Below are 15,154 nucleotides of genomic sequence, written 5' to 3' on the forward strand. Positions count from 1 at the left end.
CTGCTTACACCTAACAAGTGCTGAAATGGGACATAACCAGAGGTAGAAAGGTCTCGGAAGCACTTGGGAAGAGGCTTCCCAAGACCTATCCAGTTCTGAACGGAGAGACCTAAGTAGAATTTGTCAGGTCCAATTATTCGACTCGGGAGAATAGTAGATTGTGCGCTAAGGGAGGAAATATGAGTATTTCCAGTCATTTTTTTTCAATTCCTAAATGCTCATAATAACGAATTTTCGAAAAAAAAGTTGAAAAAGTTGAATTTTGCAAACTGCGACACTTTTGATTTCTTCCTTTTTTTCAGTAATTCGTATAATTAAAACAAGTATTTTGAGCCGTCATTCAAGTTGGGCATCCTCCTGGATCTATTTTATTTTCAATTTTATCTTTTTGAAATTTCGCGAATTTGGTAAAAAAAAAAAGTGTAATATATATGTAATATGTAATATATATGTAAACACAATCTTTGAGCTCAAAATTGCAGGGTAAAGAGTCTCTCGTGACTCCTTGGAGACCAGGGTACGATCGGGGGTGAAGCTGGACGGACATTCTAGCTCCTCAATATTTTAATAAAGCGAACCCCAATTCTAAACACTGCAGTGTATTTTAGTAAATAGTTCATTAGTCAATATATCTATAGCTCATACCAGTTATACCCAGTGTTTTGATACTTCAACAATCCTTCCTAATATCCCACTATTCTCGGAAGTGAGTGGATCCCCCGTAAGCGAGGCCGAAATAGTTAGTCGGACATAAGGGTATTGAAACGGCCCTTAAATACTCAGGAATATACAGAAAAAGCTTAAGGACTTATTTCACTAAAGTTAGATCGTCGAATGGATTAATGCAGAAGATGATCTAACTCAAAACGTCACAGCACTACTGTCTATTTTATTAATAATTAAAGAATCAATAATTCGTTTTAGGACGGTCTGAATAAAGAAAAATCAAGAAAAATCGGTTTAAATCAAGTCGGACTGAATTATACCGGGAATCGACTTATTTCATGTCAAATTGACGGTATGAATTAACTCGGCCTCGGACAGATGCAAACCGGAACATCGGTCTGTTTCAAGCTGATTTCTCGACTTGATTGTTCGATGCCCCCTCCCCTCCCATAGTCGATTTAGCTCGTCGGTGAGTTTTTCAAGAATATCTCTGAAAATGAGGGAGACACCGAATCCAATTTTTCGCAAAAATTGGGACGGGGCGATGTACAATTCTAATACATCGAGAAGAAGTCAATCACTTTTATGTATGCCATGGTTTTCTGTTGATACATTAAATATTAAAAAGCCCCCAACAAAAAATAGCAATTTTCGTCACAAGGTTGGAAAAACTTTTCGGACGAGTATGAGGGTTGCAGAACAAAGCGAAGCCGAGGATTGCAATCACACGAGTCTGAAAAGTTTTTCCGACCGAGTGACGAAGCTAATTTTTTGTCACACTGTCTGTAAATAGAATTTGATGGACACGAAGTGTCCATCAAACACCATTTTACAAACAGTGTGATGAGAAAATCGTGGACTGAATTATTTCAAAATAAAAACATCAATTTTGGTAATTACGATACGTTATCAATAAACATGATGAGCATAAATTACTCAGAATGAGATAGGAAGAGTGTACCGAACTTGTACTCGATTATTCAACATTGAAAACGGTGGAAAATTTCAAATCGTGACCATGAGTGCTTACACAGATACACGGAACAAATCGTCAGAAGTAGACTTGCGATCGCAAGATTTTTCCGAAGATTCCTATGAGGAATGCGCCTCGGGTGAAAAAATCGGGAGAAATCCGATTTGACATCCATATTAATGAAGAATTGGTGACACGATCCGATTGTAGACTATTTCGGAAATGTCTCGCGTTCAATCGTGAAAATTCCGAGAATTTTCGGAACTTTCCTTAATCAATTACAGTAGACCCCTGATGGAGTAATACGCACATGATTGTAGGAGGAGAGAATTATTACGTCACGAGGGTCCCAAGAGAATGGTCGAATTTCCCAAGAATCAAATATCGCAAAGATCACAAGGAGATGGTGAAATTTTTTTCCTTAAATCACCCGCTTCAAGACTAAAGAATACGGATTGACTAACGTAAGAGGAATTATTAATGAATTATTGCACAAACCAAAAAATCAACCTAATTGCTAATGAAAGTGACACTATTTCATATATTATCGACATTTTCGACATCATCACTGAGAGAAAAAAAATCATTTGCAAAGTTGTTCTTATCTGACCAGAACACTTCAAATCCGTGAAAATCAGTTATTTCGTTATGCGATATTCTATCCATCCTCACTGTTCATTCCTTCGGTTTATGCCAGTTGAAGAAATTCTAATTTTGGTCGTGGTCAGTGGCTGCACGGTCCGGAAATGAGATAATCATCGAATTAACGATTTGACAATTTGTTAATTCAGCGGAAGATTTTATTTATTTGTCATCCATTGACATAGATGCTGAAACTTCCACATTTAGCTTACACTAGATGATTTATTGGACCTTCTGGATATTCGGGTTTTTAAAATTTTAATTCACATGCGGCGAGGAATTTTTCGATCACGAAAGAATCACAATTTTGCTTCCCACACCTGCCATGCGTGTTTCCCCCAATGATAGTCAAGCCATACGGGGTACATTCACGTTCTTGTATTGTGAGGTCCCTCTCATCCCCCTACGAACCAGCAAACAACCTTTGCGTGACGATGCCAGAAGCCCAAAACTCCGCTTGGCTATAGTACAACGTGTCTTCAAAAAATGTCCATTACATTTTTCGAAAAAAATTTAATTTCAATGCTTACTTTAATTAGCTAAGAGGTTCTTAGTACAAAGCATCCGTAGTATTTCGTTCGCTCTTCATTTTGTCTACGTAATTGGAGAAAATAATAGGTGTATAAGAGTTGTTGGTTGGTGAACGCATTGTAATTAAATTTTTTCTTCTAATTAGGACAAAATCTTATAAATTCAATCGCATGCCATGAATCTTTAATCACAACTGTTATTCATTGGAAGGCATTTTTGTTTATCATATTGAATTATCAAAGAAAATGAAAATTTTCGTATTTATACCAGCTCTCACCCATTTGCAATTAACTCATAGGAATTGATTAAAAAAATTCTTTCATATAAATGAGTGGGTAATTCAAGTGAGTTAATGTATACATTGAGCAGTGGAAATATGAAATTATCTGTTATTATAGTACCATGTATGCGGCTTTAGCAGAAGTTGGTGAAGTTTTGTGATGAAAAGAGTGTGCGGGTGTTAATTACATGTCAGTGGGATTTGTACGGTATCAGTTGAATTTGATGGGCGTTTATGAATACCGGGAAGTAATCAAGACTACTTCCTGTTACTTAAATTTGACAGTCTCGGAAAAATGAACCATGAATAGCATAGAAATGAGAATTGACTCACCAAAATGTACAATTTTTTTTATAATCCAAAACGACAAATTGAGATTAAGGAAAGAGTAATTATCACTGATGTACTACTTTAATATTTTGATAATTGTGTGAGTATAATCCGATAAACGAATTGAAACGTCCGGTGATACGGCGGAATATGCACCTGGCCAGTTGTACCGCGCAACGTAAACTGAAAGTTAACCAGTCTCGCGATATGACGGAGTCAGTCCTTTGGTGCGCTGTTGTTTCCGAGTAGCGGCCGGTGGCTTAGTTCGACTGACATAGGCTACACACTTCGACGATCACTGAGCGTGTCTCGGAAATACTAAAATAATGCACGGTTTTCAAAGTTTAATATCTCCTTTCCCTTTTTTGTGCCTGAAATTGGTTTTATTTCGTTGTAAACTTTTTTCTGTTTCCTATTTTTTCTTTAAATGAGTTTCATTAGTTGAAAAAGTTGATAGTTATGGGTTCATTGATCTTGTAAATAACTAAAATTTTGTATGCATACGTGAAACTTGTATTGACTTTTATGCGTCACGCTGAACGTGCCCCGTCGATTACAATGGGAAATTGAGAAGGATTGTGGGCACATGTTGGTTTTTATGTGAAAATCGATAGTTCATGCGTTGTCTCTTCGCAACTTTTCAATGGATGTCTTCGTGTCACGTTTTTTATTTCCGGAAGATAGTGAATGTTTCGTCAAATAAATATTGACATAGAAATGAAAAACATGATGTTAAGTCTCCCCAAAGATGACGACTAATCATTGTTAATCCTACAATCAATCTGGTCAATTTCAAATAATCCTGGTTTACAAGACGTCCGGGATAAAAAAATTGAGTCTTTTAGGGTCTGCAATCCCTTGGGGAGACTCTCTGAGAGAGATGGTGCAAGACTGTCGAGAGACTGCTATCGAGTGCCTCTAGGAGAGAGACTCCGTGTGTCCCCAGGTAGGAATTAACAAGTGGCCCAAGCTTGGTCCAACGCCGGTCCAACCTTCGCTAGTCATGGACTAAGACAGGCATCCAAGGCCGGTCCAAGGCTGCTCGGAATAATAACGCTGGGCCATTCTTGGCCACCAAGACCCGGCCTGACTCGCCAGTCGTTAGCCGTGAATAACGTTTATTGATTTAATTTTTTTTTATTTAAGCATTTTATTATTATAGTACAAAGTGATACATGACATGATATAGAATTCATATGTTTAACACGAGTATATTATACTTTAGCATTAATTCTCTTCAGGAATAAGTCGATAGCCATAATTACTTAAATATTGAGTACGCTGAGGAAGATTTTAATATCAAATGGTGGAAACATTTGCTCCACTTCGAGTTTGCGAACTAATTCTAAATGTTCATCATCATTCAGTGGACATTGCCATAATAAGTGATTCCATTCCATAACAACCATATCCTTTAGAATATATATAAAGGCAAGTGCCGATATAATAAGTGATTTAAGTCTTTCTCAGGACAACCACATCTGCAGTCCTCAGTTCCAATAATACCAATTCTAGCCAGAGAGCTCACTACACGGAGAGAAATTTTTGGTAAACATTATCGTGAAATCCAGGTAAAAATTACCCGGATGGAAGGGTAATTCTGTAGCAGTGTATTTTTGAAGCAATAAATATCCTTGGTGTGGATACCTTTTAATGAACATTTCCGGATAATATTTGTTTTTATCTGAGAAAAAGTTGCCAGTACGCGCGGATAAGAATTATTACATATCTTGGTAGTTTTTAGGGGAGGATGGGGCAAAACGGCCCCCCTTCAATCGTCAATATTTTCCGATTCAATAATCCGATTGGGGTGAGTTAGAGCTCGTTTTAAAGAATGAAAAACTATCTTCAAAATGAAGTTGAAACTGGGAATTTTCACAATGTCATTCACAAGTTATTGACAATTGAAGGGGGGCCGTTTTGCCCCACCCTCCCCTACAAATATCTGGATAAAAATTACTGTTCCAGAATGGTAAAAAATACTAACCTTACCTACAGATTTCTTCCACGCAGAGGTTAATACTCCAAAACACTCGAGTGTTACCGACAGCTCAAAGTGTTTTTACCACGAGACATTCTACTGGTAGAATTTATTGTTTGGAAGGGTAAAAAGTGTCGCGCGCATCTGGTTACAGTAGACTCTCGTTATAGTCGCACTCACGGGGCTGTAGGGGCAGCCGATTCTGAGAATGGGACTGTATTTCTCTTCCCCCACCAGGCGCTCACGGTAAGCCTAAATTCCGGGAATCGGGAGCGATAAGAAAATAAATTTTACTTCAATTATTTTTCTCTTCAATTTGAACATTTTTATTAAATATAAAAATTATTTTCATTAAACACTTTCATGAAATTAACAAAATGAATTGCGTTGAACTGTTTTAGTAAATTAATGAAATGAATAGAAATATTATAACATCGCATTGTTCAATACACTCCAAAATTTATTCACTTCATTCAAATAAAAAGCAGGATTATGCACCACTGCAAAGACCCTCTCTTCGTGACAGTCAAGAGTGAACTGAATTTCTCTCTCGCAAATTCATTTTTCCTAAATTTTATTTCCCGAATTTCTTAGAAATGCAAAACAAAGCCCATTCCGAGAAAACACAGGGGCATTTAAATCCACACCTCGGAGGTGGTACGGAGTGGGGGAAGCGCTCGAGCTCGAAAAAATCGATATGAGGGGAAATGCGACTATAACGAATGCGACTATAACGAGAGTCTACTGTAGTTTTTTATGCGCACAATGGGTATAATTTAATAGAATTGGGGGAATAAAAATTATTCTATGAATTTTATAATAATTACCAGGATAACTATAATTTTTATCATTCACATGGATATTTTTTGTCTTTGTCTATATACATTTTGACAAATGTATAGACAATTTTTGGTTCCTTCGGCGAAAATTACCATACGGAAGGGTATCTTTTTTTTCGAAAATCGGTTATACATCGAGAATTCAATAAAACTTTCTCCCCGCCCCCCTATTTTTTTAGTAAAGTTCACTATCTCCTTTATTTTCGGAGATATTTTTGAAGAACTCACTTACTCAATTGCTTTGGTTCTGGATTCTCAAAGTTCAATCCCTCCCCCTTCCCCCAAATTTTCAGTAAAAATTCGTTATCTCTCTTAGTTTTGAAGATATTTTAGAAAAGCTCACTGTAGCGAAGCTACTTATATTTATTTCGCATTATTTCAATCTATTGTATTCGAGCTCGCCTTAGCAGCCGAATACCTTATTGAGTCACCTCGCGACAATTCGTAATAATTCGGACATACTCGATCGGAGGATTACTATCGTTATCGCAGGAGCATACTCTCGTTCCAGCTCTCATAGTGTAAACCGAAGTTTCGTTTGCTCTGAATAAATTCTAATACGATATATAATAATTCCGAGTATTATACCCTACAAAACCCGTCCATCCTTACCGAATATCCCTCACTCACCGACTCAATTATTTTGTTTGTGATTTCTCAATTCACCCCCTCCCCCCTGTCATCACCGAAAATTTCAGTAAAAAATTGTTATCTTCCTTCGTTTCGGAGATATCTTTAAAAATCTCACTCAATTTTCTTGGTCTTGGATTCTGAAAGCACAACTCCTTCCCCTTCCCCCAGATTTTCAATAAAAATTCGCTATCTCCTTTAGTTTCGGATATATCTTTGAAAAACTCACCCATTTAACTTCTTTGGTTGTGAATTCTCAATGCCCCCCTCTCCACCGCATTGCAAAATCTCCCCTCCACAAATTTTCGATTTCGATTTTCAGGAATCTAGTAACTTGAAAATCAACATTTATAATTTATCATTACTTATGTACTTACATAATTGATAAGTTTCATTGATGATTACTCGAGAAATGGAATAATTCAACATTTTAATCAATCGTTGAACAATAAACAATTGAAGAATAATCAGTAGCACTGATTAACGAATGAATTGGATAACTTCGGATTTGAGTTGATGATTGAATCAGTAACAGAATATTGTCTGATAATCATTATTCATTTCTCAAGTAAAGATGTATTATTAAAACTTAATTACCCATTATCCAAAGAAGTGAAAAGGTCATATTTCATTTGAGCTGCCAAGCAAGTAATGTGAAATGGCTGAATATCAAATACGGATCGAAAGAATAATGGTCAATTTTATATTTTCATTAACAATTACTGAAATAATTTGAAATTTTTAATGATGATTACTCAATGACAACGTAATGGGTATTCACAGCGATTCAGTTATTGATTACTTATGTAATCTGTAATAAGTGCGTTGAGTTATTCATTTTTCAATTGATAGAAAAATTTCATATTCAAATACTTGAGTGACTGAGTAGTAGAGTAATGGTAATTTCAAATTACGATTTTCCCGAACTCTGATTATGTGGGTGAAATTCTTCATCTTCAACCGCTATTATTTCTACATCTTTATAAGGCTCTTGAAAATCCAGGGATATGTCTTCAATCATTTCAACACTATTGTATTCCTTGATGGAACGGAGTAATATCGTTTGGAAAGTATCCACTAATTCGCGTTCCGCATCGTTCACGAGCGTTTCAGCAAGATTTAAAACTTCAAATGTTGCCATGAGAAGTCTGATGACGTTGATTGGATTAATTTTCATCATAAAACGGTCACGAAACACAACACTCACTGCTAGACAGTTTTTCTCGACAGATTTTGGTAGACTGATCGTGAATTGCACGAAACATGAAAGCCAAAAATACACATTTATCTCCATGATATTATTTTCAAACAATAGGAGTGATATTCGAATCGATATTTTTATTCTGCTGCATACGATCCCTTTGCGGTCCTGCATATAAACATAAACATCGATGTAGTAAGATCACCTCAATTGTATTTTATTTTTAATTTCTTATACTCTACACAATTTTCGACTTTTCCATTACCACTGGCTAATTTATCCATTCCCAGTACTACCCCTTCGCACTGCTTCATCAGACGGCTCAAGAATACGTATTTCGTTCTCGAAAATGCATACGATGGATTTTTCTTTTACCTCCCTATTCAGATTCCAGAAACAAAAAAATTAACGAAGAAGGTACTTCGTATTTTTCTCATTCTGTTGCAAATAGTGATTTTATAAAATTTTAGATTATATATTTTTTCCATTTGAAAAATGATTTTCTAGGAGAGTAAGTTGGCTTCCACATTCAACACCCCAGGGGATGAATTCCATTGTAAATCTCATCAGTTGTCACGTGCTTTGTGTTACACAACGAAAAATTTCAAAATTGAAAAATTTCAAGAAATCAATTTTTTTCGCTGTTAAATTGCAATCTGTAGAAAAATGCCAAAAAAGGTATTCTGTCTTTTTGAATTGGAATTGGTTTCATGAAATTCCGAGCAATATTTTTTTTTTAATTGGAAAAATAATTTTCCGCGAGGGTAGTTCACCTCCTAAATTTCAACCCTTGGTGATGATTTTAATTCACCTATTCATCATTCATCATGAGCTCCTCTTACATCACAAAATATTTGTCTGAGTATTCTCTCTATATATACGTAAACGACAAAATACCCTAAGAAGTGGCCAACTTCAGAGCACAGTTTTGCCCCCAAACCAGCGTGCTAAGTTCTGCAGAAAAATCCCTCGGGCAAGCATTCGAGATTTTTTAACCTGCAAAATTTGACACCCTCATTTGTTTGCAACGAAGCTATCGGGAAATACTCGATAATTTTGAAGCTCTCGGGGTACTACTACTGAGAATACATTTTTTCGCCCAGGGGGACGGAAATGACACATTTTCTGAAAATCTGCCTTTCGCCTACGCCGTGACGAAAAATAACATTCTCACCACAGGAGGTAAAATAAAGGACCCTTACCCACGTGCCTACCACCCTCGCCTTCGGCTCGGGTGGTAATTCTGCACGTGGGCACGACTCCTTTATTTTCTCTCCCTTAGTGGGAAATTACTAATTTTCGTAAATATAACAATGAGAAAAAATATTAAGAAGTTGAAATTTTTTTTGCTCCGACTCAACGATGAATACTTCATTAGGATTTGAAGGATTTGGCGGAGGATTTGGTCGAGGACTTGGCAGGGGACTTGGTGAGGGACTTGATGATGGGGAAAGGACAGAAGAGTGAGAGTGAGCGAACAGGTCTCATCATCTTCGCCGAGGTACATCAGTTCATTCTCGACGATGAATCCACCGTCGGAATTCATCCGTCTGTCTTCACGTTGGAGATCTCGTAATGTAAGTAACTTGCAGAAAGTTAAATACCCGGTTGGGGACGGAAACATAATAACTTCATTGATTTTATGAGATTGATTCTCATGTTGCACTCATAAAAAGTCAGTACCTGACCTTGGGGGAGTCAACTGCTCACCAATTCTGCGCCAAATCAATTTATTCAGATTAGCGTACCTCGATAATCCGTTTCGCGAAAGGTGAGGGGGTGAGCCTTTACATGGAGTTTGGTTTTCCTGTGGATAACTCTTTTTCAATAAATAATTCTCAAAGTTTGAAAATTTGAATTCCACGTCGAAGTGCAACTTCAGATTGCTCCACTATGATGCTTTTCCGGGTGTTGAATAGCATTTTTATTGATTTTTGCTAGAAATATTGAAGGAAATTAATTTTGAAAACTCATCATCAAACGATAGGCCTCAATTCCATCTTTTCTCCAGTATTTTTTTTTATCTAATTGGTGTAGAGGTTATTGTTTTATTGAAATTAGAAAAGTGCGGTTGTTTGATGATTGGCTTGGAATTGGTGGAAAAATTGAGGGATGGGCGAGATTAATACGGATTTTCGGGAAGAGGGCGAGCGGGTCTAAATAAATCACTGCACGTGGTTTCCGAAAAAAACACAATATAATCTTTGAATGTTTGTCACAATAGTCAGTAATTCATAAAAGAATGCAATTAATAATTGAGTTGCGCACTGATAATTAATATTGAGCCGAACTATAAATGATATAAAACAATTGAGCAGACAAAAGGTTATGAAACCAAGCGGTAAAATAAAAACGTGATGAACCGTAGCAGGATCAATACGCAAGTGATCATGAGGTGAGAAAAACATCGTTGCGTGGAGTCGGTCGGTAACAGCGATGGGCCCGTCAGGTGCTGCCACCGAGCCATTGTCACCCTGAGTTGTACTGGGCTGAGTGGCCCGCGAATCTCGTCGGATTTCAAACAGCGGTTTTAAGCCATTTCCGCAACTTTTAGTATATTGTGCATCAAGAGCAGAAAATCATGTTTCCGTCCCGGCGGGTCCAAAGTTACATTTCCCTCCCGCTTCGCGGGAACTCTGACTTTGCGCCTACGCCGAGACGGAAAATCGCGTTCTAACCACGGGAAGTGCTTACCAACCTCGCCTTCGACTCGGCTGGTAATTGCACTGGCGGCTGAGGATCCTTTATTTTCCCTCCCTAGATTAGAAATATACTATTTTAACATGCCTGCAAAGGAAAGTTTGTATTTTGCTGCCTGATGAGCGGGAGGAAAGTGAGTACTTTCCACCCGAGGGCGGGGAGTACTCACTTTCCTCCCGCTCATCAGGGAGCAAAGTACGAACTTTCCGTGCAGGTGTGTGAAAATAGTATAATAGTATAATAGGGTCCTGTATTTTACCTCCCGTGGTGAGAACGTTATTTTTCGTCACGGCATAGGCGGAAAGGCAGATTTTGGGGACGACGGAACACTAGTCATCAAATAACAATTCAAGTATTTCTGTTTATAACCGAAGATATCAACTGCTGAAGTTGAGCACAAATATTCTATTATGTCCCAATCGCCCTTAGGATATTCCAATTTTCAAACTCTATAAATGAAGATACAATTTTTTTTTTGAAGAATTGACTGCGAGATTTCATAATATCTTCATAATTACATATCTCAACTTGAAGTTTCAGACAAATTTTTGACGAATTTCCTCTAAGACCCCTCAAAGTTTTACTTCTCTTGTTTTATGGAACCACTATAAAGAAAAAAAATTGAAACCAATCCTATTTCTATTCCCGTGCAACTGACCCAGTAGATCAACTAAATCTCAAAAAAAAAAATATTTTTCATACCCCAGCATAATTTGAATACTGAAAAGATTTCAAGAACTTTCTGAATATTTCCATGTTCTTCCAGTTCAAATCGATAAGAGGCAATAAAATATTCTAAATTCGTTGTAGAATACACTGATAGAATGATTCATTTATTCTAAACGAGATTCGTTAACTATTAACGAATGGTAGAGTTGAATATGACCAAATGAATATTCGTTAATAGTTAACGAATGGTTCACTTGAATGGCGAAAGTCAAGTCAAACAAGGCTCCTCAAATATACATTCGTTAACTATTAACGAATGAACATTTGGTGAGACCGAATAGACCCTAACTTCCAACCAAAATCCATTCTTTAACAATAACTAATCCGTTATATCAGTGCACTCACCGATCAATGTGCTTGTATCCAGCATGAGGGTACAGACATCTCCCCGAACTCTATTCTCTCGAAATGTTTTTCACCAGCGTATTTTCTGGTAGTCCGGCAACGTTAAGTACAAGGATTCGACGCGAATGTGAAGTCTGGTCTCGCATACGAAAAGAGATATTGCATGAATGACAAAGGCAAAACACTCGCTTTGCATCTCTTGTTGCTGAAATACATCGTGCATATGTAGTACATAGGAATTACCCTGTCAAATCCCAATGTTGGATAGCCGACAGATGAGAAGCGACCGATGCATCGTTTTTTCTCCGAATGAAAATATCGAAAACCTCCACTCCTTTAATTGTCAGAGCAGTGGATACTATTATTTTTCCTCCATTCAATACCTGGCGTTACTATGAAATGTATAGACAGAGGCAGGTAACCTACAGGTGATTCTAATGTGCTTGTTAGCAGTGAGGGAATGACAGGATATTAAAATAGATACTCGGAAGAGCATGCGAAGGGAACGGGTGGATTTCTAGCAGAAACAGCAGACTGTAAATATCCGGTTGATGCCCTATAGCGGAGGGTCTCTGCGCGACGGTCTACAATGAGTACACTGTGAAGGAATAGACCTGCGCACAGGACTTTGTAATTAATATGACTGAGATACTGGACGAGGGAGAATATATAAGCCTCTGAGTTTTCAATAGAGAACTTGGACCCACTTGAAATGGATGAGCTCTTCTCTTAAGGAAAATATGAGTCTTACTTCTGAGATGAATGGAGAGATGTCTTGATCCCCATTGTTCTTTATTTTATTGCTCGAAGGAGATGGAAAAAATGTGGAGAAAAATGGAGCAATTGGATGCACACCATTATAAATATTGCTGAACTCAGACATAAAAGGAGAGAATTGGAACTACAAAAATTCGAGAAAAAAGGAATTATTATGGAAAAAAATATTGAAAATTAAAAAACCCCGACGAAAAAGTTATCCTTGAGTAGTTTAAAAAGAAGAAAATAAAAACTCAAAATTTTTATTAGACAAATTTTAGAGAAACTGAAATTTCTTTTGTGTCACAGAAGAAACAGCAGACAAAAATCGGGGGGTACATACAGTTACGAAAATATTGGTGTCCCAACATTACATTTTTCATCGGGGGTTTTTAATTTTAATTGTTTCTGCTTTCGGTTTTATTATTTTTCAGTTTTTAAATAAGTCAATGGAAAACTTTCCTGTCGGAAATTTTTAATTTCCAATTTTTCAGTTTTTTTTACCCTTTCCTGCATAATTCAATCCTTTGATTGCTCTAAAGGTGATTATTGAGCGTAATTGAAGGATTGAATTATATACGGATGTGTAAAAAAAATGAAAACTAGAAAATTGAAAATGGAAAATTCCCGCTGAAACAGTTGTGAATTGACTTACTTAAAAACTGAAAAACCAAAAAAATAGAACAATTGAAAAATTGAAGATTCAAAGCCCCCACGAAAAACTTATCCTTGAGTAGTCTAAAAAGATCAAGATGAAAACTCTAAATTTCAATTGGAGGAATTTTAGAAAAACTAACATTTCTTTTGTAATAAACGAAACGGCAGAAAAAAATCAGGGGAACACATTGATTCACGAAAATGCTAGTGTCCCTCCGACTTTTTTCTGCTGTTTAGTCTAATACAAATGAAATTTCAGTTCCTCTGAAATTCGTCCAATTAAAATTTTGAGGTTTTATTTACTTTTATTGAGACTACTCAAGGATAACTTTTCGTCGAGGGTTTCAATTTTCAAATTTCGACGTTTTCAATTTTTCAGTTTTTCTGTTTTTTGGTTGGTCAATTTCCGAAGAGTATATTGTGCACCAAGAGCAGAAAGTCATGTTTCCCACGCCCCAGGTGCAGATGCTATTTTTTAACTCGCATGCAAAGAAAAGTTTGTATTTTACTTTCTGATGAGCGGAAGCAAAGTGAATACATTTCGCTCAAGGGTGGAAATTTGTTCGCAAGGGAGCAACTTTCTATCCTAAAGCGGAAAGCACTCACTTTCCTCTCGTTGATCAGAGAGCAAACCACGAACTCTCCGTGCAGGTGTGAGAAAAGTATTTTTCGCACAACCAGTGTTCCTGAATAGGAAATTTCTGCTTTCGTGCATTCTGCAGACAAAGCTCTCAAGAATCATTGGGGATATGAACCGATCAGAATTCCAATTTTCTGCGTTACTTCCTATAACATTGTTCCACAATTAATCGCCGAAACAGTAAATAGATAAATATACACATTTACTTCTCACTAATTTTCTTGAACCCCTTATCTCGATTGAATAATTTCCCTCAGAAGTTGAATGATTCTTATCCCCTCACTACTTACTGACTATTCAGCCTTCCATCAAGGATTTTTCGCGAAAACGTGACGCCCAGAACCTTGCACATACCCCATAATAAACTTCGGCCGTTTAGATTGCTCGACGCATTACTCTGCAAGCCAAAATATCAAGATCTCCAAAAGGAAAGGGCGAGTCCTTGAGAGCCATTCAATAATTCGGCGGCCCAACATTCACATCCCCCCAAGCTCCAGATAAGGCAGAACGAACGCAATATACTTGGCATCGTATTGCAAGATCAAATCCATAGATTACCTATTAGTCCACACGCAATACCCCCTTCCCGTGTGCACTTCTAGTGCGGTAAGGTTTTGAGGTGTTTTCTTATGTTTTCGGGTATGAGAAATCCGAATCCGGTGGTATTTTTTATGTAAGTGCGTGCAATTAATAGTTATAAACAAATTAAGTGGTTTTTTTGATGATTTTTTTGTGTGGGAAACATTGGCAAATAGAAGAAAATGTTCATAACAAAAGTTGTTCCTTTTTGTGTAATAAATAATGATCAATTTTTTTTAATCAAAATCCATCAATCCGTTGCCGAAATATGGTCCACCAGGTGAACGCGGGAGGATGCGCGGCGCGCGCAGTCCGCTCGAACCTCTTCCGTGTCGCGTACACACCCATTTTCACATCATTTTGATGCTTCGTCATGGATGCAACAATTGAAGGAGTAATTCAAAGAAGATAATCCTACATAGAAGTCAAAATTCAATGAAATGAGGGTGAAGCGAGCGAATGATCGATCTGTACAACCGTCCTTCCACACCATTCCTTGAAAACGAAAAAAATACTCATCCGCATCCACCTATCAATTTCTGACGATCGCGTCACTTCCGACAACGGTCACTTCCACACCGTTACTTGAAAACGAAAAAAATACTCATCCGCATCCACATATCAATTTCTGACGATCGCGTTTCAATGATCAATCGGAAGCGGGGGTAAATGAAT

General features: G+C 37.2%; 1 long non-coding RNA gene across 1 annotated transcript in view; it reads left to right on the forward strand.

Moving 5' to 3' along the window:
- The first annotated feature begins 9,112 nt into the window (after positions 1 to 9,112).
- Positions 9,113 to 15,154, forward strand: part of LOC107044119 — a 10,964-nt gene continuing 4,922 nt past the window's right edge. Inside the window, exons 1-2 of the long non-coding RNA XR_001461298.1 lie at positions 9,113 to 9,255; positions 9,452 to 9,650. This is a non-coding gene — a long non-coding RNA (uncharacterized LOC107044119). The remainder of the gene's footprint in view (positions 9,256 to 9,451; positions 9,651 to 15,154) is intronic.

The sequence above is a fragment of the Diachasma alloeum genome, unplaced genomic scaffold (genome assembly GCF_001412515.2).
Source record: "Diachasma alloeum isolate Michigan unplaced genomic scaffold, Dall2.0 Dall_scaffold_00681, whole genome shotgun sequence".
Lineage (NCBI taxonomy): Eukaryota > Metazoa > Arthropoda > Insecta > Hymenoptera > Braconidae > Diachasma > Diachasma alloeum.